The following is a 26,422-nucleotide window of genomic DNA, read 5'->3' on the forward strand; positions in this document are numbered from 1 at the left end:
ATGATATTTTGTTAATCCTTATACTAATTCTTAATTGCAAACAGCTAATATAAAATTAATAACAATTACACTTCACTGACTTAATTACAATAATTTACACCATAACAGTAACTGTTCACGTAACCTGAAAACATTGTTGTTAGCTATATTTTAAATGACGTTTGTTTGTATGTTGTTACCGTATTTTACGCCTTATAAGACACACTTTTTTTTTAAATACTTTGAAAAAAACCCTACGTCTTCCAAGACAAAAGTGATGGGTTAAAGCAAGAGGTTACCTCAGGGTCTACTCAAAACGGGGCCCGACATGGCCAAGCGTGTTAAGGCGTGCAACTCTTAATCCGAGGATCACGGGTTCGCATCCCCGTCGCGCCAAACATGCTCGCCCTCCCAGCCGTGGGGGCGTTATAATGTCACAGTCAATCCCACTATTCGTTGGTAAAAGAGTAGCCCAAGATTTTCCGGTGGGTGGTGGTAACTAGCTGCCTTCCCTCTAGTCTTACACTGCTAAATTAGGGACGGCTAGCACAGATAGTCCTCGAGTAGCTTTGTACGAAATTCAAAAAACAAACAAGAACAAAACAATCTACTCAAAATGGCCTCTATTACCGATCGTAATGTCATTACTTACCAATTACAAGTATTTTCAATGTTGTATACATTCAGTTTAACTAATATTGTCGATATACAGTGACAAATGTGATGTATTTGACTATATTTACTCAGTAGGCTGGAAAAAAGTCAAGGCTGCATCAAGGTGTTTATTGCTGAGTCAAAATATTTTTTCTTAGAGTAAGAAAATCACAAAACTACACTATATCCTATTTATGTTCTGCCATCTATAGGTATCGAAATCCTGTTTTTAGCGTTGTATGTCCGCAGAATTTAATGTTGTAATTTAAATGTTAGCCAGAGGAAACTGCAAGTCATAATAATGACCCTAATATAATACGGTTTAACAATTTAAGCCTAGAACACCAAGATAACTCTAAAAATATGACGAAAAGTGCTCTGGCACATTCAAAGTTAGAATATATATATGAAATAGTTAAATTGATATGTTTTACATTAGTTAAAGTCATTGATGATATACGACTACAGCAATTTATCAATGTACAAGTTTCAATATCAAAGAAACTTTAAAGAAGGAAATACAGTAATTTGTTATCGTTATGTGGAGTGAATGTTTAATGATTTTCATTAGCTAATATAAGGGATCATGCCATAGACAGAACAATGCTTCTAAAATATAAATACCGCCTTTAACACTCGGATTTTTTCTTTGATTGTTGGACTTTAGTGACGATTGTGACAACTGAGTACTGTCATCTTATTGGATAATTAAACGTTTGTCTTCTTCTTGTCACAACTAGTTTCTCCAGTTTATAACATTATCTGGACTATTAGGTATGGAATGTTTCTAGTTAGGTTTGTTTTCAGTGTATTCTGTTTTGAGGGATTGCCATGGTATAACTGAGCACAGAGAGTTGTCTCCTCCTTGACACCACTAAGCTCTATTGCTGACCTAACATTGATTCCAAGAAATCTATGTCATCCACTGCTCCTAATTATCGACTTTTCATTGGAATCATATTACCTTACACAATTAGCTGCTGACTGTAAAGAATCTGTGCCACAACTCTAATTCAACAATGAATTGTCCTCTTAAGTCAGTCTGTTTTTATTGTCTAGATTTTGTCAGTATACTAAATTGGATCCTTTTGCCACTTGCAATACCTTTCAGCTAGACCATACAGCATACTCCTACAAATGCCAAGGAAAACTACCTCCATAACTTGATGATCTAGTTCATGTAGCGACTGTTAGTAATGCTAATCAAGTTACATCACCTTCCAACTCCTATTTTCAATTCTCAACAATAGAAAACATTCTTCGATTTATTAGTTCTCCTCTATAAAACACTCAATCATTTCATAGAGCCTTTATCCCAAACAATCAACCATGCAACTAATTCTGTCTTTAAACTCAGTATGCAAGATCATTTACAGAATCACAAAGAGCAAGTGTACATCAAGACTGTCTGTTAAAATGTTTCTGTGGGATTATCCGTTTCTTATTTACAAACAAGCCTCTTATGGAAACCTTAATAGATGCGAAATCTTATGGTTACATTAGTCCTCAGCAAGAGATTACTTAAATTAAAAACAAATTAAAGTAAAATTATTTGACTACAATTTCCATTGCTGGAACCATCATTTTAGTATAAATAGAGTTATACTCTGGACTTTGAATATAGACTATGTATTATTGAAATGACTAATCGTTTTCTTCTTGGATTCAATTATTTGACCTCAATTTCCATCGCTGGAGCCACCCTTTTGGCATAAGAAGACTTGAGATGACTGCTTGTACTGGTGTTCATATAATCATCTGGATTAACTATATTCCCTATAACTCATTCCCAAAACATCTTATTCTTACCTTATACCTTCATTACAGAATCATTACACTTGTTACTTTATATGCTCATTCTAGGGCTCCCATATTTCATGACTTCGTTTATTACTTGAGTAGATATTTTAAAAGTTATATTATTTTGCCTGACATTAACTATCGTATCAGAGCTTCTCTCAATTTCAATTTACTTTAAAATTACTTGATCTATGGAATCAAATTCTTCACCAGAATTTAATTTAGCTTCAGTAAACCTAGCTTCTCTTTTCTTCCCTTTGTTTCTGTGATCAGGTTCAACTACCATCTAGGGTATCCTATGATCATCTAATGATCCAGACGTAAATAGGGTGGTTTTAAACCACTCTTATGCCGATTGGTCTTCTTCCAGTGTTCATGTTCAAAGAGCTATCTCCATTGTTGACATAACTCTTGTCTCTACTGATAATGTTAATTCACTGGAAACTGTCCTTACAAACGTTTTTACCTTTCCCATTTCCTTACATATCCCAGTTCTCACTTCACTCTACTTCAACATCTTTACCGCTCCAAGTAATCGAATATTTGCAACTCTCTTCGTTAATTAATTCCACAAAATCGTCATTGCCATGACTCATCCCTTTTATTACGTCATAGAGGTCTTCAACAGCCTGCCTATAATTTTGTATGAGCAATAAAAATCTGCGATGACACCAGGTTTGAAACCAGCTTTGACATCCTTCAAATTTTCTCAATACTAAAGGAGATTTTAAGTCGTGACTGGACAAAAATGTTCCTTCAGTTATTCTATTCTCTTCGATACTGCTGCACCTCCTTCCTCATCAAAAGCTAATATTATTGCTATTGTTGCCCATTCCATGAAACTAAATTTACAGTTCTAGAACAGAATTCTCTCAATTCTGAGAATAGAACATATATTCTTGAACTGACTAATAATTTTCTTCCTGCATTTAATCCACTGCAGCTCGTGCTCTGTATGATAGTTCCCGTGAATTTACCAGTCACAATTCATGATTTACATTTGGCTTTGGTGGTTAAGTATCACACACCACTGGTCCAGATAGGATTACACATCTCAAGCTTCAGTTAAGTTCCTTTTTCTGCTTGTAACAATCTATTCTATTCTCCTTCTATCTGAATTTCACTACGATTACTGAGGGAATTTTATTATTTTATTATTGCAAAAACAACAACAACAACCTGTTAAGTCTCCAAGAAATATTAATGTTTATCGTCCTAGCAGCTTTACTAGTGTCTTAAGTAAAGCTATTGAATGGATTTTGGTTTATTGATTCCAAAAATTTATTACCGATCATGAACTGAGGTTGGGTTTCATCTTCAGCAACCAATAAAGGATCAGTTTCTCAAATTATTGGACTCTATCTGCAATAATATCAGCAATAATAAGCCTTTATCTATGATTATTTGTGACTGTTAGTAAGTTTTAAACTCTGTCTGGCACCGAAATTTAAATTTACCACTAACCCACACTTGACTTAACAACTCATTTCCCAGTCAAAAAGATGCAGTTATTTTTCTTGAAAGTATTATCTTGGGATCATTCGATTGTCTAGTTGGAGTTCTAGTTGAATTTTATTCGTTTCTGCATCGATATAAAATTAAACAAGTATATTTTTTGGGATAAGATTTATTGTGTAAAGAGTAAACAAGAGTGATATTTCCAGAGCTAAGTATAAGTATCTTTAAAAGAGATCAGCATTGGAGTGAAAAAGGAAATATGAAACAGTTTTTGATAAAAAAAAATGTTTTAAATCGTATGTACACATATGTATTGGTTGCGATTTTTACTGAGTTTTTGAATGGAAAATAATTTTTGAAGAATAGATGGGACTGGAAGGCTTATGAATACTACCTGAGGGTACCTATACCCTGGGCGGAAATTATGTATATTCATGATTAATGAAAGGTTATCTAAGGATATGAAAAGTCGTTTCCTTTATAAATAATTTAAAAAATGGCCCATAAGAGCATCAAACTAACCGTAAGTTTGCATGTACATCCTCATGGACCCAACAAACCTTCATGTGAAATTTGGTGAAGATACACTAACAGGGGCGAAGTAGTGATAAAACAAAAACAAAAAACAACGCAAAAACACTCATAAAAACCGCAAAATGTAAAACTGAAGATCCATCCATACCCTGCGAAGTATTTACATTAATATTCAACAGACATTGCTATTATGTTTATAAAGATGGCGCCAGGGCATTAGATTAGCTTTATGTATTTATGACGTCACATCTGTACTCTGAGAATGGAGAAAAAAAGTTCTCTGTGACGGAACACGGAAAAATCGTGACCCTTATTGCAAAGCTACATGCACATAGCATAAAAATTTCGCGAAGTTTGGGGTTGAACTTCGCGTAATCAAAAAGTACCATATAAGCAAGAGTTTCATTATATTACGATAACGTAGTTTTTCTGGGTCTGGTGGTCAGGACTCTCGGCGCGCAATATGCGGGTCGCAGGTTTGAATCGCGCTGCTGACCATTTTCTTCTTTTCACCAGTGGGTTCGTTACTACGTGATGCTCAATACCAGTATTCATTAGTAAAAGAGTAGTCCCTGAGTTGAGTGTAGATGACTGCCTTCTCTCTACTCTTTCACTGCTAAATTAGGAACGATCAGCGCAGATCTCCCTCGAGTAAATTCACACGAAATTCAAACCAAACTGAACAGCCTGAAACCTATGAAAAGACAACACACCTGCTTGCTTGGCCCTTTCCCTAAATTAAGTCAGTCTAGTATATGCAAGATTTTGATTATAAGTTATGAGTAATAATAACGTATCTGTGATGTATGTGTTGATTTTTAAACATAGCTGGTTGATAAAATCTATTTTATTTTACCCAACATAACATTCTTCCAGTAAAATTATATGACTATGTCCATACATAATATTACTATTAGAACACTGAAGTGCTTTTCATAACGCCTGGCATGGCCTAGCGCGTTAAGGCGTGCGCTTCGTAATCTGAGAGTCGCGGGTTCGCGCCCGAATCGCGCCAAACATGCTCGTCCTCCCAGCCGTGGGGGCGTTATAATGTTACGTTCAATCCCACTATTGATTGGTAAAGAGCTGCCCAAGAGTTGGCGTTCGATGGTGATGACTAGCTGCCTTCCCTCTAATCTTACACTGCTAAATTAGGGACGGCTAGCACAGATAGCCCTCGAGTAGCTTTCTGCGAAATTCCAAAACAAACAAACAAACTGCTTTTAATAACTAAAGTTATTATACGTGTGTGAAGTAAAACCTTAGTTTAATTTACTACTGATCTAATTAAATCCAACTCACATGATTTTATACCATATATAAAAAAAATGTATGGTAATACGTTTTTTTGTTTTATTAAAATTATTTATGCTTGTACAAATTGTTTCTCTATCATACGTTTTATGACCTGGCATGGCCAGGTGGTTAAGGCACTCGACTCTTAATCCGACGTTCGCGAGTTCGAATCACCGTCACACCAAACATGCTCGCCTTTTCAGCCGTGGGAGCGTTATAATGTGACGGTCAATCCCACTATTCGTTGGTAAAAGAGTAGCCCAGAACTTGGTGGTGGGTGGTGATAACTAGTTGCCTTACCTCTAGCCTTATACTGCAAAATTAGTGACGGCTAGCGCACACAGCCCTCGTGTAGCATTGCGCGAAATTCAAAACAAACCAAAACCCAAACAAGCGAATCTAAACTTATTGTTAAAATTATCTGTTATTATGATTATCTATTATTACAGAGTAAAAAGTAACACGAGAAATCTTGCTCACAAACACACACACACAAACAGAGGTGACAAATAACCTCTGTCACCTTCGATTTCACAAAATCGACAAAATATGTATTTTTAAAACATTTACAGCTTTCTCTATAAAGGAAGAATTGGTTATTTTTTCTGTTGAAGTTACAGTTGTGCCTATAATAAGATAGCATGATACATGTAGCATCAATAACTAAGGTCAGGTCCACAAAGCATGCACTAAACTTGGTTTTGTACTTTATAAAAAATAATACTATGTTGTTACCAGGTTACACTGCGCACGCCAAATGCCTAAAACAACGTTTTATTTTCAATTTAAGTGTCAAATTTCCTTATAATCTGAATGTAATAATTTATTTTAGATAAACGCTTTCTCTGATAAATATTAATAATTATTTTACTGTTTTTTTCTTCGTTGGGATCTGACCCACGTTTGAGACCTATTAATAAGGGTCAGGTTAAGCATTGACCTTTATCGTCTCTAATGGTGTGGTTTGTTTTATTTGGAATTTCGCGCAAAACTACACAAGGGTACCTGAGCTTGCTGTCCTTAATTTCACGTTCATAAACTAGAGAGAAGACAGCTGGTCAACACCATTAACTTCCAACTTTTGGGCTACTCTTTTATCAATGAATAGTGGGATTGACTGTCACATTATAATGTCCATACATCTAAAAGGGTAAGCATGTTCGGTGACGGAGATTCGATCATGCGACCCTCAAATTGTGAGTTGAGCCCTCTAACCATCTGGCAATTTATAACGCTTCCACGGCTGAAAGGGCAAGCATGTTTGGTCTAACGAGGATTCGAACCAAGAACACTCCTATTACTAGTCGAGTTCCCCTAACCACGTGGCCATGGTGCGCCTGTCAATTTTCAAACTTGTATTACAATCCAACTTTATTGCAACTCCAAATTTCATCTGTGATATTATTGTATTACGAATGTATTATATATTACTATTATACAGATTAGCGAATTGAAACTTCGTAAAAGTTGTTTTGGTTTTGGTAACGGATTTTCCATGATTTATCTCTGCAAATTTCGAAAATAATATTCATTTAGAACTTTTTTTTATCACGTAAGAATATTTTACTAATTTGGAAGAAAAAAACTCTAACATAGATGAAATTATTTTGTTTACCCCAATGAACATTTTTTATTATATTTGTTAACAATGATGCAGAATAATTAAAAAAAAGGAAGAACATTGATGTCAAACAAATATGCATCCTTATCTTTTTGTGTGAAATCTTCAAACTATGTGTTGTAGTCTTTCTTTTATGTATTACGTCTGGGACATCTCGTTTCTACAAACAGCAGTAATCAGCCATCATGCTGATGCTCCACCTTCCCTTTCCATTGTCCTGGAGCCCGGCATGGCCTGATGGTTAAGGCGCTCGACTTGTAATCGGAGGGTCACGAGTTCGAATCCCTGTCACACCAAATAGGTTCGTTTTTTCAGGCGTGGGGGCATTATAATATTGGTAAAAGAGTAGCCCAAGAGTTGGCTGTGGGTGGTGATGACTAACTGCCTTTCCTCTAGTCTTACACTGTTAAATTAGGGACGGCTAGCGCAGATAACCCTCGTGTAGCTGTGCGCGAAATTCAAAACAAACAAACAAACAATCCATTTTCCTGATGTCTTGACGAAACCTTTCCCTTTGTTCTTCGCCGACGGCATAGAAATTTTCAGGAACATAGTCAATATGTCTTTGTTTGATTTTCGCGCAAAACTATACGAGGGCTATCTGTGCTAGCCGTTCCTAATTTAGCAATGCAATACCAGGTGGGAAGGCAGCTAATCATTGTCACCCACAGCCAACTACTTACGTTACCTTTACAGTTTGGTTTCATTTGCATTTCGCACAAATGTAGTCGAGGGCTATCTGCACTAGCAGTCCATAATTTATCAGTGATAGATTAGACGGAAGACAGCTAGTCAACACCGCTCGTCGACAACGTTTGGGCTGCTTTTTTACTAACAAATAATAAAATTGACCATAACATTATAATATCCCAAGGATGAAAGAACGAGCATGTTTGACGACGGGGATTCGAACCTGCGGCCCGCAGGTTACGAGTCGAGTTGCGTACGTTAATAGTAAAACTGACCAGAATAATATTAATAACCATTAAGTACATACTATTAAGATAAAAATTACAAATTGCCTTATAAGTTTTGAAAGTCAGGGTTTCATGACTTACATTTCAAGATCACATTCCTTTAAGAATGAAAGCGAAATGAGAAAGCTAGTCACATGATTATCATCGTTGTTGTGAATATATATTAATTAACCCTTATCTGTTGTTTCAGGGAAAAACATTGCAAGCCTTGCAGCAAGTGTATTGGTACAATAAACGAAAGAAAGACATGAAGACAAAGTACTTAAAAATAAAAAATGTAAAAAAACCGTTTTAAAAAGAAAATGTCATTTTTTAATTTATACTTTCTCAACCACGTTCTGATATCTTGCTCAGTTTTTAATTAATATTTGGCCAGATGGCTAGGGCGCTCAACTCGTAATCCGTCGTTCGCGGGTTCAAATCCCCGTCACACCAAATATGCTCGTCCTTTCAGCCATGAGGGCGTTACAACGTAATGGTCAATCCCACCATTCGTTGGTAAAAGAGTGACCCAAGAGTTGGCGGTGATGACTAGCTGCCTTCCCTCTAGTGTTACTCTGTTAAATTAGAGACGGCTCGCGCAGATAACCCTTGTGTAGCTTTGCATGAAATTTAAAAAAAATAGAAATTAATTAACCTTCGAATTTTGAAATAAATGGAAAACAAATTACTTAATGTTTTGCAGACGTTAGTTACAATAAATTTTTATGAATTATTTTAATATCAGCAACATAAAAATTATATTATTGAGCCAAATACATTCAATCTGTATGAATGTTAATTTTGTACAATTATTATTTTTGTATAGCATGTTAGAAATAGCTTTACTTTTTCATAATATATTTCTATTTTTTAACTGCTTAACTGGTAAATACAATATTTCACATGATATCGCGTAGATATGATTGTGAGTAGTTTCAAAATGGCGACCGCCAGTAAAACAAGTGTTGTTTTCGTCAACGAAATGAAAGCACAATTTGGTCAGGGTTTACAAATGTTTTATGGCATTTTATAAAACGACATAAAGTAATTTTGAATAGCCAATATTTTACCCTGTCTTTTAATAAAGTTGCACGTATATTATTCCTAACCCTCGCCTATAAATATGTTTCAGTGACACATACTTCCTTTTATGAAAATTAATTCTCTTTTTCTTTTATGGAAATTGCTCCTCGTGGTGTAAGTCACAACTAGTTCGGCACATGTATAATTTTATTTAAACAATACGTTTGATCAGTTGATAATTTTATAAATCCAAAATAACTACCTTAAAGCAAGGTTGTGAGTTCTTGTGGATTGATTTGTTCAGAACACGAAACGAACAAAAAGTTCGAAATTTGACCATTTGAATTGTTCCAAGCTAAATACAATAATTTTATTCGGGCGCGGATGGTAACATATATAAATCCTAAGTTCTATATCATGCAAGAAACTCATGTAACTAAACGAATCCTGTTCATTTCATAACGTTTGTTGAAATAATTCATCATTTTGTTTTCCTATTTTAGTGTTTCTGTTCTATTTATACATTATATGTGAATGATTCACAGTTTAATGACTTTAACTAAAAGCTATTATCACTGGAAATTATGACTGCAAGCAAAAAAGCCATACTTATAAAAATCGAATAAAATAATCAATGGAACATGTCATTGTTGCACACTAGGTGGCAGAAAAAGCAAAGCAGCAATGCTCTGCAGTAGGTACTAATTATTAAACTAAATAGAACAGTAAAAAAAATTATGATCAATCACAAGACAATATCCTAATAAATTTGATAAAGTACAATTTCATTTTGAACATCTATAGGTGCTGATTTTATAGCGATTAAGATGAATATACCCGCAAATTCTCACGTTATACTTACGCAGTATATTCAAACTACTTAATAAGCATCTTTACATTGTAAATTGTATTAAATTTAGTTTGAATAAAAAATACTTTCTTTATTACTAAATTGAAAATTACAGTTAATCGCTTTAAACCATCGAGAACAAGCGTAGCGTGAAGTCATTTTTTTATTAATAAAAATATTATTTTGAGCAATAGATGGCAGCAGTAACTATATCATTAATTTTGTATAACATTGTGGCACATCTTGTAGAACTAATTAAGCTTTTTCATTACTCTAAGCCTACCCCTCGGTAAGTTAGTAGTAGGCTTGAGGACTTATAACAATAAAAGGTCGGATTCGATACCTGAGGATGGCATAAGTAGCTTTAAGAACAGACACAAAACAAAGAATTATTCAAGGCACTCCCGAACCTTATTTGGTCACCTCTGGCAGTTTTATAGGTCGTATGTTGTAGCAGAATGCTGATAAAGGAACCTGAATATGTAGTCGAACAAGCTTACCACTCAGTTGCGCTCGGTCATTCCAAAAGAACACCACTGGACCTTACAAAACTGAAATCCAACTTCTTAATGACGAAAACCCACTTGAAATAAAAATGTATCTCAGAACGGCTGTTATGGGTATTAACACTTTTATTGATAAGCAGAGAAACAACGTTTCGACCTTCCTAGAAACTCACTTGAAATAAAAATGTATGTCAGAACGACTGGTGTGGGTATTAACATTTTTTTTTGATAAACAGAGAAACAACGTTTCGACCTTCCTAGGTCATCTTCAGGTTTACCAGCCATTCTGAGATACATTGAAATCCAACTTTGAAAGCATTTAGTTCATTATTAAAACTTAAAATTAACGTTCCTGTAACTGTAATTAATTCATAAAATGTCCCAGTTCGTTCTTCCCGTACCCGCTGAAAACCGGGTTTTGATATTCGAGGTGTGCACAGTACATATAGCACATTGTGTAGCTTTGTACACAAGTCGTTCTCTTACAATTAAAGTGATTTTGATGAAATGTTGCTGACATTGTATTAGCTAATTCAACTACATTTTGATTAGAATAGTATGCTAACAAGCATTACATACAGTGTTTTCTATTTTATTTAAAGTAGCTTCTAATTAATTTGTTTTTATTATCTGCAGTCTCAGGATACTTCACAGAAACACAACTTTATTTCTGACATTTCGGTTTGCCTAAAAGGACAAACATGTGGACAAACACATAACGAGGGGATTTTACCCACCTGATCAAGTTTGATCCCAATGAGTCAGCGGCAAGTTTACGGATTTACACGGAAAAACAAAATCCGGGGTTCAGTGTCTCGCGGTAGACATAGTAGATAACCCAACGTGTCCTTGCTCTAAAACAAACACTTACAGACGTAAAGGAGGTTTTTTTTAACGTGTACTTTTCTCCAAATGTTTGTATATTTTATTCACTGACTCTCATATTATGAGTCGAGCGCCCTAACCACCTGAACATGCGGGACGGGGCTTCATTTGATCTAACTGTCAACTAACTCGGTCATCCATGAAAACTAGGAAGGAAATATAGCCAATTATAAGTGGTTTTGAATTAAAAGTGTAGCTTCTTTTAAATTGTTGAAAGGTAATAGTTTTGCAAATCAACGTATATTGAACTAAAGACTGTAGGGTGAAGAATGTTCAATCTTTTCACTAAATGTTGTGTTTGGACTGAATGAAAATAAATACGTAAAATACATAAGTGCACGCACACGTTACACACCATTTTAACAAATAGCTAAACATAAGTACCAGCAACTAATCCCGCTTGGAGTCGACAAATCATTTGAAAAATATTTAATCAGCTCCGATGTCCAGAACAAAGTTCTTGCAATGTATTAAAGTAACGACTGAGTCTTTTACAATGCGTGTAAAAAACTGGAAATGCTTTTGTATTGTTTTCATTTTCTCCATATTAAAATATTCTGGAATATCGCCAGTTACTAAGTCTTCCCATCTTATTCTCACCTAGCACAGTCATCGCTGTAACTATCGTGTGTTTGTGGATGTAGATTCTTAGATTATATAAACTTAGTGATACATTGCGAAGAAAGTATAGGTATGTTGATTACATAGAAGACGGTGCAGTTGGTCAATCGGTCAAGGACTTATCCCGCTTTTTATTTATTTCTATTAACCTCTTTTTTTCACAGCAAGAACAAAACAGGTTTTTCTTGAAGTCTGGTTTGGTTTGGTTTGAATTTCGCGCTAAGCTACACGACGGCTATCTGCGCTAACCGTCCGTAATTTAACAGTACAAAACTAAAGGGAAGGCAGCTAGTTATTACCACCTACCGCCAACTCTTGGGTTACTCTTTTATAAACGAATAGTGGGATTGACCGTAGCATTATAACGTCCCCACGGCTGAAAGGGCGAGCATGTTTGGTGTGACAGGGATTCGAACCCGCAACCCTCACATTACGAGTCGAGTGCTTTAACCACCTGGCCATACTGGGCCGTTTCTTGAAGTCTTTGCTGTCATCGGGGAACTGTGTTTAAAAATAACACGTAGAAAGAGAAGACGCTATAATATTAACAAATATAAAACACAGAGTTTCTTAATTGATTTAGGAGTAGAATTAAATAATCATGTCTGACTCTGTAATAGAAAGAAACCCTTCGTACAACAACGTTACGACCTGTTCATAGGAATGTACACAGAATGATAAATTAGCCAAGAAACGCGAGCCAACAAAGAGGTAGGAATGTTACGAACACTTATACTGTAACTTCAAGGACAACTAACGGGAAATTTTTGAGGTTTAGAACCTTAACGTCAAGGTCTAAAATACAATTTAAACATGTACAGAATACAAGTAGTTTTTTAAAACCTGCTTATTTTGAAAAATAAACAATTTCGAAATTCTGTTTTGAAGTTCACATTTTACAGCTTATTTGGTTGAAGTTTCAATGGCAGATAAACGAAAAAATGTTTTACAATTAAAATATATGCGATTAAGAGATAACTGCTACGAATAGTTTATTCGTCACTTTTGTTTTTCAAAACCAGGTAGCGCTGCATGAATTTTTTAAAATTTGATATTTGTAATTTCATCTAAAAAGAAAAAAGGTGCGAATGAAAAACAACAACCTGGATTTATAATAAAGGGATGTGAATCCGAGAGATATTAATAAAAGAAGACATTAATTATTTTGTTAGCTAAGACTGATAAATCTCTGATAATTAGTAAAAGAATCCACACAACTAAACATTTGAAATCGGATATTTGACCCACACTACTACAACCGTAGCAATCACACGAGGAGAAGCAAATGTACTACAAATGTATTTACATCCAAATTACCATACACGTAGCCATAGTTTACAACCAATGAGTGGGCGAAGTTTTGCTGCAAATGTATTTACAACCACTTATAGATGACTCAAACTTCTCTAAACATCATGGCGCATATAGCCTAGTTGCTTTGTGCCATAAAATGCCAAACCCACCCACTCTAAACAACACAATTGTCGAAATTTAGTTTTTAATGTAATAAGTCAGTGAAGTTACTGCTGAACCACTAAGGGTTAGAGAGGATGAAAACTGCAGCTGATGTATTTACAGATAGATATTGATGACTCAGAATGTATTGATAAAGTTACAACCACATGAAGAGGAAAGTTACTACAGCTAAGTTCAGATGACTCATATTCCCAGAAATACAGCTATAATTAAATGCCCAAATTGTATCAAACGAATTTTAAGAAAACGTGGAACAGAGAATAAGTTATGAAGTCATGAGGAAAAATCCGCTATTTTGTATTTGTATGCCTACTGGTTAAATTGTTAAAATAAAAACATTGAACAATAGCTCTTGTCGTGTTTATCGCACGTGCTACCCTGATATAGACTTCTTGCCAACATCAGCGTCATTTATGCCTTAGATTGTAAAATTTTTTAGCGTTACTGAAAACACAACAGTGTTTCAGGTATACATTAATATCACAATTCAGGTGGTCTGATGTGGTCTGGTATTGAACGAAAAACTTCGTGGAAGGTAATTAAAATGCTATTATTCACTTTTCAAAATAGAAACCCCAATAGGCAAAGTCAAAATTGCAAAGCATAAATATAATGTTAATCGCTATTGTAATGACTAATTTTCTTATTACTTCGCGAGCGATGGGATTCCACACGCAGCGTCGTTGTTTAAATTCAGACAGATTCGGGTAAGATAAATATTCATAAGAGGCAGCTTCAAATTGATACACCAGTTCGTGTAGGATAAACATTTACAAGAAACACCTTCAAATTGATACAACAGTTCGTGTAAGATAAACATTTACAAGAAACAGCTTAAAATTGATATACCAGTTCGTGTAGGATACACATTTACAAGAAACAGGTTGAAATTAATATACCAGTTCATGTAAGATACACTTTTATAATAAACGGCTTCAAATTGATATGTCAGTTCGTGTTAGATAAACATTTACAAGAAACTCCTTCAAATTGATACAACAGTTCGTGTAAGATAAACATTTACAAGAAACACCTTCAAATTGATATACCAGTTCGTGTAAGATACACTTTTATAATAAACGGCTTCAAATTGATATACCAGTTCGTGTTAGATAAAGATTTACAACAAACAGCTTGAAATTGATAAAACAGTTCGCGTAAAATAAATATTTACAAGAAACACTTTCTTCATAGCTTGTTTTAGTAAAAACGTATGAAACAGAAGGCCTTTCATGCAATGCAATAATTGCACAGATAGTATATATGTATATCCAGTTGAAACTGTTGTATATGCTGGTTCTTTGAAACTTTAAACAAAGTAATGTCATATACAGGGCATATATATGTATATATGTGTGTACAAACATAATCTCCAATACTTTGGCCAGTTTATCGAGGTATAATATATCTTAAATCATTTCGTTTTCCATTTTATCACAACGGTTATGATGATATTTTAAATGTTATTTTAACAACCCAATAGATGCATCTTCTCTAGGCCCGGCATGGCCAGGTGGTTAAGACACTCGTATTGTAATATGAGGATCGCGGGTTCGAATCCCCGTTCCACCAAACATGCTCGCCCTTTCATCCATGAGGCGTTATAAAGTGACGGTCAATCCCACTATTCATTGGCAAAAGAATAGCCCAAGAGTTGGCGATGGGTGGTGATAACTAGCTGCCTTCCCTCTAGTCTTACACTGCTAAATTAGGGACGGCCAGCGAAGATAGCCCTCGTGTAGCTTTGCGCGAAATTCAAAACAAGCCAAGCGTCTGTCCAACCTACCCAAGTCCATAAAAGGAAATGTTGTATTGTGCATAGAAATAATATAGAGCCCAATCGATAAATATACTAGGTTAGATGACACCGCCTTATCCTTTACCGATATAGAACGTCTTTAAACAAAGCTGTGATGAAACTCAAGATTACAAGTTTAATGAATAATCGTAAGGTACTGCTATGCAGGAAGTTCTACAAATAGAAGTTATTGGTATAAACTATATTGTAGCTTAAGGTGCGCCCCCTAGTGGCATAGTGGTATGTCTGCGGACTTACACACTAAAAACCGGGTTTCGATACCCGTGGTGGGCAGAGCACAGATAACCCATTGAGTAGCTTTGTGCTTAATTCTAAACAAACAAACAAAGCTTAAGGTGCTGCAAATGAAGATACTGCCTGTAGACATTTGAAAGTTACTAACCGGAGATATATCATCTTACATATAATTTGTAGAAAAATATCAAATACTACCATGTAAGCATGTAATTTTTTTAAAGAAAAATATTTTAATACAACTTACAACATTAGATGAATGTCAACAGCAAAATATATTTGCGATTTATTTTTACTTACTCATTTACGATAAATCATAATAAATGGAGGGAACTTTGACAACAGTTGTTGAGGGCTAATGGTTTGGTTTGGTTTGTTTCGAATTTCGCGCAAAGCTACTCGAGGGCTATCTGCGCTAGTCGTCCCTAATTTAGCAGTGTAAGACTAAAGGGAAGGCAGCTAGTCATCACTACCAACCGCCAACTCTTGGGTTACTCTTTTGCCAACGCATAGTGGAATTGATCGTCTCATTATAACGCCCCCACGGCTGAAAGGGCGAGCATGTTTGGTGCGACAGTGATTCGAACCCGTGACTCTCAGATTACGAGTCGAACGCTTTAACCCACCGGGCCATGCTGGGCACAACAGTAATTAAAGAGATCTTGGGTAAAATGTTACAACTTTCAAATAAATAATATAAAAATCTTTGTTCTGTCTTTACAAGATGAAAGTATTTTTTGTGGTAAAAATGTAACTAAATAGAAAAGTAAAAATCGTACGAAAGAATTAATAAACGACCATTTTTGAAAATTAAAATATTAAGATGCAAAAACTTCTGCATTCATATCATACAACAGTTTAAAATCATGCACATAAACGTATTCACACCAAATATTCAGAAGTTAGAAAACTCAAACTTTTCTCTAAGATTTAAAATATTAATTTTTGACATGACTGTTTGTGAACAGTTTTTAGCCGCGGCAAAGTGGCTCAGAGAAAGGCTCTGAGTTTCTCAAATACAATTTTTTTTAGTTCATAGCCCTGTTATATCTTACGTTATGCTCTTGAAGCTACGTATAGAGAAGAGTGTAATAAGTATTGTGAAGTATGAATAAATTATATTGTATGACCCTGTGAGACATTTGAAAAAAAAATTGACACGCGAGGTATATACACAGAATTAGTAGGCTGGCTGGTGGAGTGCTTTTTTAACTTCTGGATAGTCATAATTTATGCTTCATTGAGTACGTAATGCTGACAGAAATATACTGGTCATATTTCTAAATAAACACACGACTACAATTGAGGATTGTTTCTCTGTCAAATAAAGACAGTCTAATTTTTCTTCTGTATTAAAGATTGCAATCATAGGAAGGTATTTTGGAAATTCCTTAACAATCTACTTTGACACCAACTGTTCAGAGAAGCTGTTAAGAACGTAATGTTTATAAGAAACGGAATTTTAAGACAAAATCAAACTCACATTCTTCTTTTTTGTCTTCCTATCTGATTGGATTTGTTTGTTTGTTTATTTAGAATTAAGCACAAAACTACACAATGGACTATCCGTTCGCTGCTTACTACGGGTATCGAAATCCGGTTTCTCACGGTGCAAGTTCGTAGACATGCCGCTGGGGAAGTGTCTGATTGGAAACAAAGACATTCTGCTCTCTCTGTAATTTGTAAAGAAATTAAAATAAACATTTCACTGAAGTTACAACTAAGCTGAAATTGTAATCTCTGCGTAAATACATGAAATATTAGTTTTTAGATATAATTATATATCTACGTTTTTAAAATAAATATAGCTACAATAATAATTATCTTTTTCCGCCAGACGTTTCCAAGCTAAGACGACAGGTGGACGATACTAAAATCTGTATTAATCTAAAGGTGTGTTTAGTTAACAGAACACGATTTTATCTGTTTTTACATTAATGCAAATATTAATTAAAAGCGTTAAAAATATAATTCCAAAATAGATTCTATATTTTATAGGATTCAATATTACCAGCTATGACGACTCATTATAATATCTAGAGTCTACTAAAAATTGTAAATATATAAACATGAAAATAACATACCTTAAAAACCATATTTAATTTTCAAAGCCAGCCTGAAACTTTGTAGGCCTAAAAAGAGAAGTTATGTAGTATTAGCCAAATGATTTGAAAATATTAATTTACTTGCACACAGTAAATCATTACAGAAATATCTTGTGACTTGAATGTACTAAAACATATTAACAGGTCTTTTAACTACTGAATAAGAAGATGGCAGTTATTTAAAACCTGTCAGACACAAATAAAAAACAAAATATATTTGATATAAAACTTAGTTATGACTAATATTTTTAGCAATTAAAGTTAAAACTTCAAATTTGAGGCCAAAGAGAGATACTTCACTGACAATCCTTCACTCTCACCTCCAAATGAGACACACAAAAAATCATGATATTATCGAACGTAAGGTTACTCTTCAAAAATATCAATTTTCTGCGAGTATGAGTGTGCACATTTCGTGAAAGAGCATAAATAAAGAGAGGATGTAACCGAATTTATTTCACACTTTCACTGCTGTGGTCGTAGATGAAAATCTCTCCCAGTGCTAGCATTATCTTTAGATACATAGTATAAAAATGAATCGGTACGTGTTCTATTATTTCTATTACTTATCTGGTCCCCCGCTGGTACAGCGGTAAATCTACGGACTTACAACGCTAAAATCAGGGGTTCGATTCTCCTCAGTGGAGGCAGCAGATAACCCTGTGTGGCTTTGCTATAAGAAAAAAACACACACTATTACTTATCAGACACTTGAAACGGGTACACCTTATGAAGTCTGAAGGACAATGTCATTTCTTCCTGGTGTTGAAAGAAATGTGATTCACACGTCAGTGTTCTAGAAGTGAATATATATGTTCCCGCGGCTGTGAAAGATCTGACGATTTTATGTGACAGAATCGTATCAGTATTTTGCCTTACATTTAATATTAACAAACTGGCTGTTCGTTTTTATCTCACATGTAATGAAATACACGTTAAGTTGTTAAATGGGTGTTTTCTGCCTCAGGCTCTCAAAGTTCTGGCAACATGTCTGGTTTTCACGATAACAATTCCGGTGAATACGATCTAACAGTTATAAGTAAACGAGTTTGTCGAGTTCGATAACATGTGTTTAAGTATTAAAACCTTATCATTGTGTGTGAAACTATTCACAAGTTGTATCACGAAATAAACAGCTATAGCTATCTTCACACCGTATAAACACTGTCTCGTTCGGCGAAACACGTAGGCCTAACCTTGCGATTAAATGCAATCAAACACAGATTTTTGACGACGAGAAACACACTTGAAATAAAAATGTATCTCAGAACGTCTCGTATGGGTATTAACACTTTTATTGACAAGAAGATTTTTGTTCTTAACCCAAAGGTCACCTAGGAAGGTTGAAACGTTGTTCTTTCCTTGCCAATAAAAGTGTTAATACCCATACCAGCCGTTCTGAGATACAATCAAACACAGAATTCAATATGAGGTCACGGGACTTGTAACCTACTTGGCCTGGCCTGTCTGTCTAATCTGTTGAACCATGAGAAAACAAACAAAGGTACAAAAAATTGTAGCTAGGTTCTAAGTACCGTACTGTAACTTCGAAATGGGGTATACATACTTGTTTAAATGCTCGCGTTTAAAACAGTTCGGGCTACGCAAAATTCACGAAATATTCCAAAAGTCTTCAAAAAGAGAATGACTTCTGTAAAAAACATATAAAATAAAAAGACAGTGAACTATTATTTGAATAGAGGAAAGTATAGTTCGTCTCAATACTCTAGTCCCCCACTAGTACAGGTAAGTCTAGAACGCTAGACTTACAAGAGGGTTCGATTCCCCTCCGTAGACTCAGCGATGTGGCTTTCTTATAAGAAAACACACCCACTCAACAGTCTGATCTTATGGCTTTATTATGACTTCCTGCAGCTGAACTTTGGATAATTCCGCAAACAGGCATTGTGATTTTTCTCACTTCCAATTTATCTCTTTTTATCTCTGAATAACCAATTATCTTTCTAAATAAACGTTTGATTTTGTAGCTTTTTCTTTTTTTTAACAACCAGTTGATCCGGTATAATTAGATCAGCTAGTTAAATTATTTGATCTGATAGATTTAACAAATTGATATATCTGGTTAACTTATTTAATCTATAAGTTAGATCAGTTGATTTTTTTAGGTTAAGTTATTTATTGAAACAATTGATTATCTAGGTGGGTTAAATCAATTGTTACATGGGGTTAAGTTATTTGATAGGTATGTTAAACCAATTAATTAATCTGCAATTTTTTTTTCACGATATAACCAATAAAGTCGCAATGTTGTACTAGTTCATCCAACAGGTCACTCATTTGATCCTTAAGTTAAATCAGTTGATTCAACCGGTTAAGTTACATGTTACATCTAAATTACTCAATAGATGAAATAAGTTGATTGAGAAAATTAAGCTATTCGATCCGGTAAGATCCAACAAGTTAGGCAAGTTTATTTCTAAAATCAACAATTAATACGACATGATTAGATACTTTCATAGCTCATATGTTTATTTCATCTGCTATGAAATTATCAAACCAGTGAAGAACGAAGTTCAAACTCGGTACAAAACATAGCTGTAACATAACGAACGTCACGATTACCGCTCGTCTAACAAGGAGTCTCGCAGTACCAGGAAACATTTCACGCGCGACTCCATTTCACATGATGAGGCAAATGTCGTTTGTCGATACCCACGCAATACATCTACTTCCTTGTCAGGGTGTCTGTTGAACGTGGACGTGTTGTTGGTGAGAAAAAAAACCCAGCATAAACAGCAAAAAAAAAAAAAAAAGATTTTCCCTCCCTCATGGATTACTGTTATCTCTGTCATTAAATGCTAGGTTAAGACAAAACAGAAAATAGAACGAAATACAGCTAAAATATATTTATTGTAGTGCATTTGTAGGGTTATTAAAATTGTGGATAGTTTACACAATTCACCATCAACACCGTTATTAATTAAGCATTTGGATATTTTACGAAGAATATGTCATGAAAATAATTGAACCTATATTAACCAAATCATTTTCAATAAAGAAACTTAAGAATGAATGAACAACGATGCTAGGAAATGGCCCTGCATGTCCAGGCTTTTAGGTCACTCGACTCGTAATCTGAGGGTCGCAGATTCAAATCCCCGTCACACCAAACATGCTCGCCCTTTTTACTACATGGTAGTATTTGATATTTTTCTACAAATTATATGTAAGATGATATATCTCCGGTTAGTAACTTTCAAATGTCTACAGGCAGTATCTTCATTTGCAGCACCTTAAGCTTTGTTTGTTTGTTTAGAATTAAGCACAAAGCTACTCAATGGGTTATCTGTGCTCTGCCCACCACGGGTATCGAAACCCGGTTTTAGTGTGTAAGTCCGCAGACATACCACTATGCCACTAGGGGGCGCACCTTAAGCTACAATATAGTTTATACCAATAACTTCTATTTGTAGAACTTCCTGCATAGCAGTACCTTACGATTATTCATTAAACTTGTAATCTTGAGTTTCATCACAGCTTTGTTTAAAGACGTTCTATATCGGTAAAGGATCAGGCGGTGTCATCTAACCTAGTATATTTATCGATTGGGCTCTATATTATTTCTATGCACAATACAACATTTCCTTTTATGGACTTGGGTAGGTTGGACAGACGCTTGGCTTGTTTTGAATTTCGCGCAAAGCTACACGAGGGCTATCTTCGCTGGCCGTCCCTAATTTAGCAGTGTAAGACTAGAGGGAAGGCAGCTAGTTATCACCACCCATCGCCAACTCTTGGGCTATTCTTTTGCCAATGAATAGTGGGATTGACCGTCACTTTATAACGCCCCATGGCTGAAAGGGCGAGCATGTTTGGTGGAACGGGGATTCGAACCCGCGATCCTCATATTACAATACGAGTGTCTTAACCACCTGGCCATGCCGGGCCTAGAGAAGATGCATCTATTGGGTTGTTAAAATAACATTTAAAATATCATCATAACCGTTGTGATAAAATGGAAAACGAAATGATTTAAGATATATTATACCTCGATAAACTGGCCAAAGTATTGGAGATTATGTTTGTACACACATATATACATATATATGCCCTGTATATGACATTACTTTGTTTAAAGTTTCAAAGAACCAGCATATACAACAGTTTCAACTGGATATACACATATACTATCTGTGCAATTATTGCATTGTATGAAAGGCCTTCTGTTTCATAGTTTTTACTAAAACAAGCTATGAAGAAAGTGTTTCTTGTAAATCTTTATCTAACACGAACTGATATATCAATTTGAAGCCGTTTATTATAATAGTGTATCTTACACGAACTGGTATATCAATTTGAAGTTGTTTCTTGTAAATGTTTATCTTACACGAACTGTTATATCAATTTGAAGGAGTTTCTTGTAAATGTTTATCTAACACGAACTGACATATCAATTTGAAGCCGTTTATTATAAAAGTGTATCTTACATGAACTGGTATATCAATTTGAAGGTGTTTCTTGTAAATGTTTATCTTACACGAACTGTTACATCAATTTGAAGGAGTTTCTTGTAAATGTTTATCTAACACGAACTGACATATCAATTTGAAGCCGTTTATTATAAAAGTGTATCTTACATGAACTGGTATATCAATTTCAACCTGTTTCTTGTAAATGTTTATCTTACACGAACTGTTGTATCAATTTGAAGGTGTTTCTTGTAAATGTTTATCCTACACGAACTGGTGTATCAATTTGAAGCTGCCTCTTATGAATATTTATCTTACCCGAATCTGTCTGAATTTAAACAACGACGCTGCGTGTGGAATCCCATCGCTCGCGAAGTAATAAGAAAATTAGTCATTACAATAGCGATTAACATTATATTTATGCTTTGCAATTTTGACTTTGCCTATGGGGGTTTCTATTTTGAAAAGTGAATAATAGCATTTTAATTACCTTCCACGAAGTTATTATTACCGTAAATTATAACGCCCACACGCCTGAAAGGGCGAGCGTGTTTGGTACTACCGGAATTCGAAACCGCGACCCTCGGATTACGAGTCGAACGCTTTAACACACTTGGCCGTGTCCGGATATTGTAAATCGTAATATGTAACGTACTTAACATAATAAATCGGAAACTCGTTCGAGATAAATTAGAATACGTAACACAATAAATCGGAGACTCTTCCGAGATGAATCATAATACGTAACAATTGGTAAAACAAACGTCTAAAAAAAAAAGCTTATTACTTTTGCAACGCTTCCGGCAGAAACCCTTCGTGAGGCACTTTAAACCGTGGTACAAAGAACAAAGGCTTAGAATTGGTGAAGGGTTACAATATAGAGATTCTAAATTACATTCGTAGTTTGTGCAGCACGTTAACAAAAATATTGTTAGAAAAAAACATGATCAAAGCGGATATATAACCAGTTTTTAACAATATATATCCCGCGAAAAATACAAAGATGAGTCACAGAAACAACAAATATAGTATGAAAAACAGAAAAATTAGTCACCGAAACAATATATGTCACGTGAAAACTACAAACGAGGATGCAATGTTTCTGGCATACTTCACGTATGTTTACAGTAGTAAAATTGCGGGTTGACCTTAGACTAAAGGAAATATGCTGCGCTATACTATTTCGGTTTTGAACTTCATTGATTGAAAATATAAATTTTGAGCCTTTATATCATATCTTGAATTCATTGAGCGTATGTGTATGTAATTTTAAATGTGCATATGTTTTTATTTGTTTGTTTTGGAGTAAAGTTGCGTAGATAATTACTGTGTAGTTCTGCACAAAAAATATAAAAAGAAAGCAACAATATTTCTGTATGGATGAAATATTAACTTGTACAACAGTGATGCTAAGTAGATATTACACCTGAGAAGAAAAATACTTTTCACTCATACGTAAAAATACACGCCATGAATATCATTAATGTGAGACGAACATTCCGTTTTTCAGGGCTTCTGAAATAAGTTACTGTTTCATCAAGGGACTAATGGTGCTTTCAGAACACTTACTAAAGCTTTCAAAGACGTAGAACCACGTAATGTTAAAAGATCTGGAAAGCTTTGAAAAAAAACCTGCGATATTTAGTTAATCTTAATGTTTTTATTCGTTATTCATTTAATCTGTAAGCCCAACGTAAAATATCAGATAAAATAACATGATACAGCTCTGATCATGTAAATTGTCAGACGCAATATCCCAACGTACACCACGTAACACTTCAGATACAATAAATAGTTCAATATACGACAAGTAAACTATCAGATTACTCAGTTCAACGTCCAGTTCATAAAATTTTAAACTATCAGACACGAAAACTTAACGCCCGGCAAGTAAACAGTACGCTAGAATAACGAATACTTAAAAATATACTCTTCAAAACAAGAAACGCAAAAGGGATATTTTTGTTATTTTAAAGAGAAATATATGTAATAACGTTACAAGCTCAGAGTATGTGATGTTACACGTGTTAAGGCACTGATTGTCAGACCAAAATGACAATAAAAGTTGTGCACTTTGAAAACGGAGGAAAACATCGGATTTTTCGCCAAAACGCATTCGTGTCCAATAAATTTGTTTGAGAGATCTGCATGTTCTGCAAGTGCAACATGTGCAAAATCCCTATAAAAGTGATGGGTTCTCGGTTTCCATAGCTCAGTGTTAAGCCACCGACATGCAATACAGTTACGCCAAGACTGACTGAAGCACAACGCAACAACGCCATTGGTCGCTTGGAAGCAGGCGAATCTCGATAAGATGTTGCCAGAGCTGTGAATGTCCACCCAAGCACCATCACAAGGCTATGGAATCGTCACCAACAACATGGATCAATTCGTAACCGTCCACGATCTGGCAGACCTCGTGTGACCACGCCCGCACAAAATCGCAACATCTGGTTACGTCACCTTTGAGAGAGGACCACCACTGCGACGTCTACTGCCTCAACCATACCAGGTCTGCGTAGGATTTCCGATCAGACCGTACCCAACCGTCTACGAGATGCAGGAATCCGACCTCGACGTCCAGTCAGAGGCGTCATCCTCACCCAGCAACATCGTCAAGCACGACTGCAGTGGACTCGGGCACATCGGGTATGGCCTCATCGACGATGGAGGCATGTTTGGTTCAGCGATGAATCACGTTTTATGCTTCGAAGGACCCGTGTTTACCGTCGCCGAGGTGAACGTTTTGCAGCAAACTGTGTGCAGGATGTTGACAGATTTGGCGGTGGGAGCGTCATGATGTGGGCTGCCATCGCCTACAATGCCAGAACAGACCTATTGCACATTCGAGGGAATCTTACGGCTCAACGATACGTCGACGAGATTCTTAGGCCCCATGTGCAACCCATCATGGTGAACGTCAACGACGTTTTTCAACATGACAACACCCGTCCTCACACAGCCCGACTCACCACTGTCTTCTTGAGACACCATAACATCAACGTTCTTCCCTGGCCCTCCAGATCACCAGATTTAAACCCCATCGAACATCTTTGGGACAAGTTGAACCGACGTCTGCGACGGCGACAACCTCAACCGCAGACTCTACCTCATCTTGCAGCAACTTTGCAGGCTGAGTGGACAGCCATTCCACAGGACGTGATTCGTCATCTCATCGCTTCCATGGGCAGGAGATGCCAAGCAGTCATTGATGCTCATGGGGGGCATACTCGTTATTGACGTTGAGTGACGTTAAACTTCAACTAGTGAGCGTGGACTTCGCCTTTGCAGACTTTGGATGCTCAGCAGTGAATGTGCAAAGTTTCACACGTGTCATACAGAACTAACCGGAATAAACTTGTCAACAATTTGTCTCATATTTTGCTTTTGCGTTTCTTTTTTTGAAGAGTATATGTTTAACTATAATATCATTTCCGACATAAATTATTAAATGTAAATACTTTATTACATTAATTTAAAAATTTCAAAACCCTAGAGATCTATCAGTAGGCAATGTATATAAGTCAGTGGGTATTCTATAATTTTTGACCCATAACTATTGAAAAACAATATTTTTTATAGACAGTAAACACTACAGAAAGAAAGATACAAGTTTTAGCCTGTTCATTCTCGTTTTATGTTGAGGATGAGCAGCTATAACATAATAAACTATCTTATTGCAAGAAAATATGGAAGATATTACAACCACACTTTTTCTCGATAGAGCTGATACAATAAACAATTAAACTAGATTAATAGTTTTTTTACCACTCTTGGAAAGTCTTGTTTGAGCTGACCCTTCTTTCACTGCACACCTACGAAATGTACCACGTGCGAAGAGTTCTAGCATAACAACAGGCACGAGGAGTTTATTTATTACTCTGATATATAAAGCTGGTGTTTACAGATACTAAGCCTCGTTTTACGCGCTGTTTTTTTTTCGTAAAAATTTTCTCTGAATACTTTTAAAGAGGAAGAACCGATTTTTTTTCAAGTAGTTGTAGTGTAAATTCTGGCCTTAAGAACAAGAAGGAAAAATTAATAAACTGTAAAATTCTGTTAGTCCACGAGCTATTATCTAAAATAATGTTTGTTTATTAGCATTTTAGAAAAAAACTAAACAATGGTAAATATATAATTAATTTTAAAAATTAGATCGTATAATGATAAGG

General features: G+C 35.4%; 1 long non-coding RNA gene across 1 annotated transcript; it reads right to left on the reverse strand.

Moving 5' to 3' along the window:
- Positions 1–16,244: 16,244 nt before the first annotated feature.
- Positions 16,245–26,147, reverse strand: LOC143227055 (uncharacterized). Its single transcript, XR_013014845.1, has 3 exons — positions 26,019–26,147; positions 17,800–17,847; positions 16,245–17,388 (listed from the first exon to the last, which is right to left on the reverse strand). It is a non-coding gene; the product is annotated as an uncharacterized LOC143227055 (long non-coding RNA).
- Positions 26,148–26,422: the final 275 nt, after the last annotated feature.

This window comes from Tachypleus tridentatus, chromosome 9 (assembly GCF_004210375.1).
Source record: "Tachypleus tridentatus isolate NWPU-2018 chromosome 9, ASM421037v1, whole genome shotgun sequence".
NCBI lineage: Eukaryota > Metazoa > Arthropoda > Merostomata > Xiphosura > Limulidae > Tachypleus > Tachypleus tridentatus.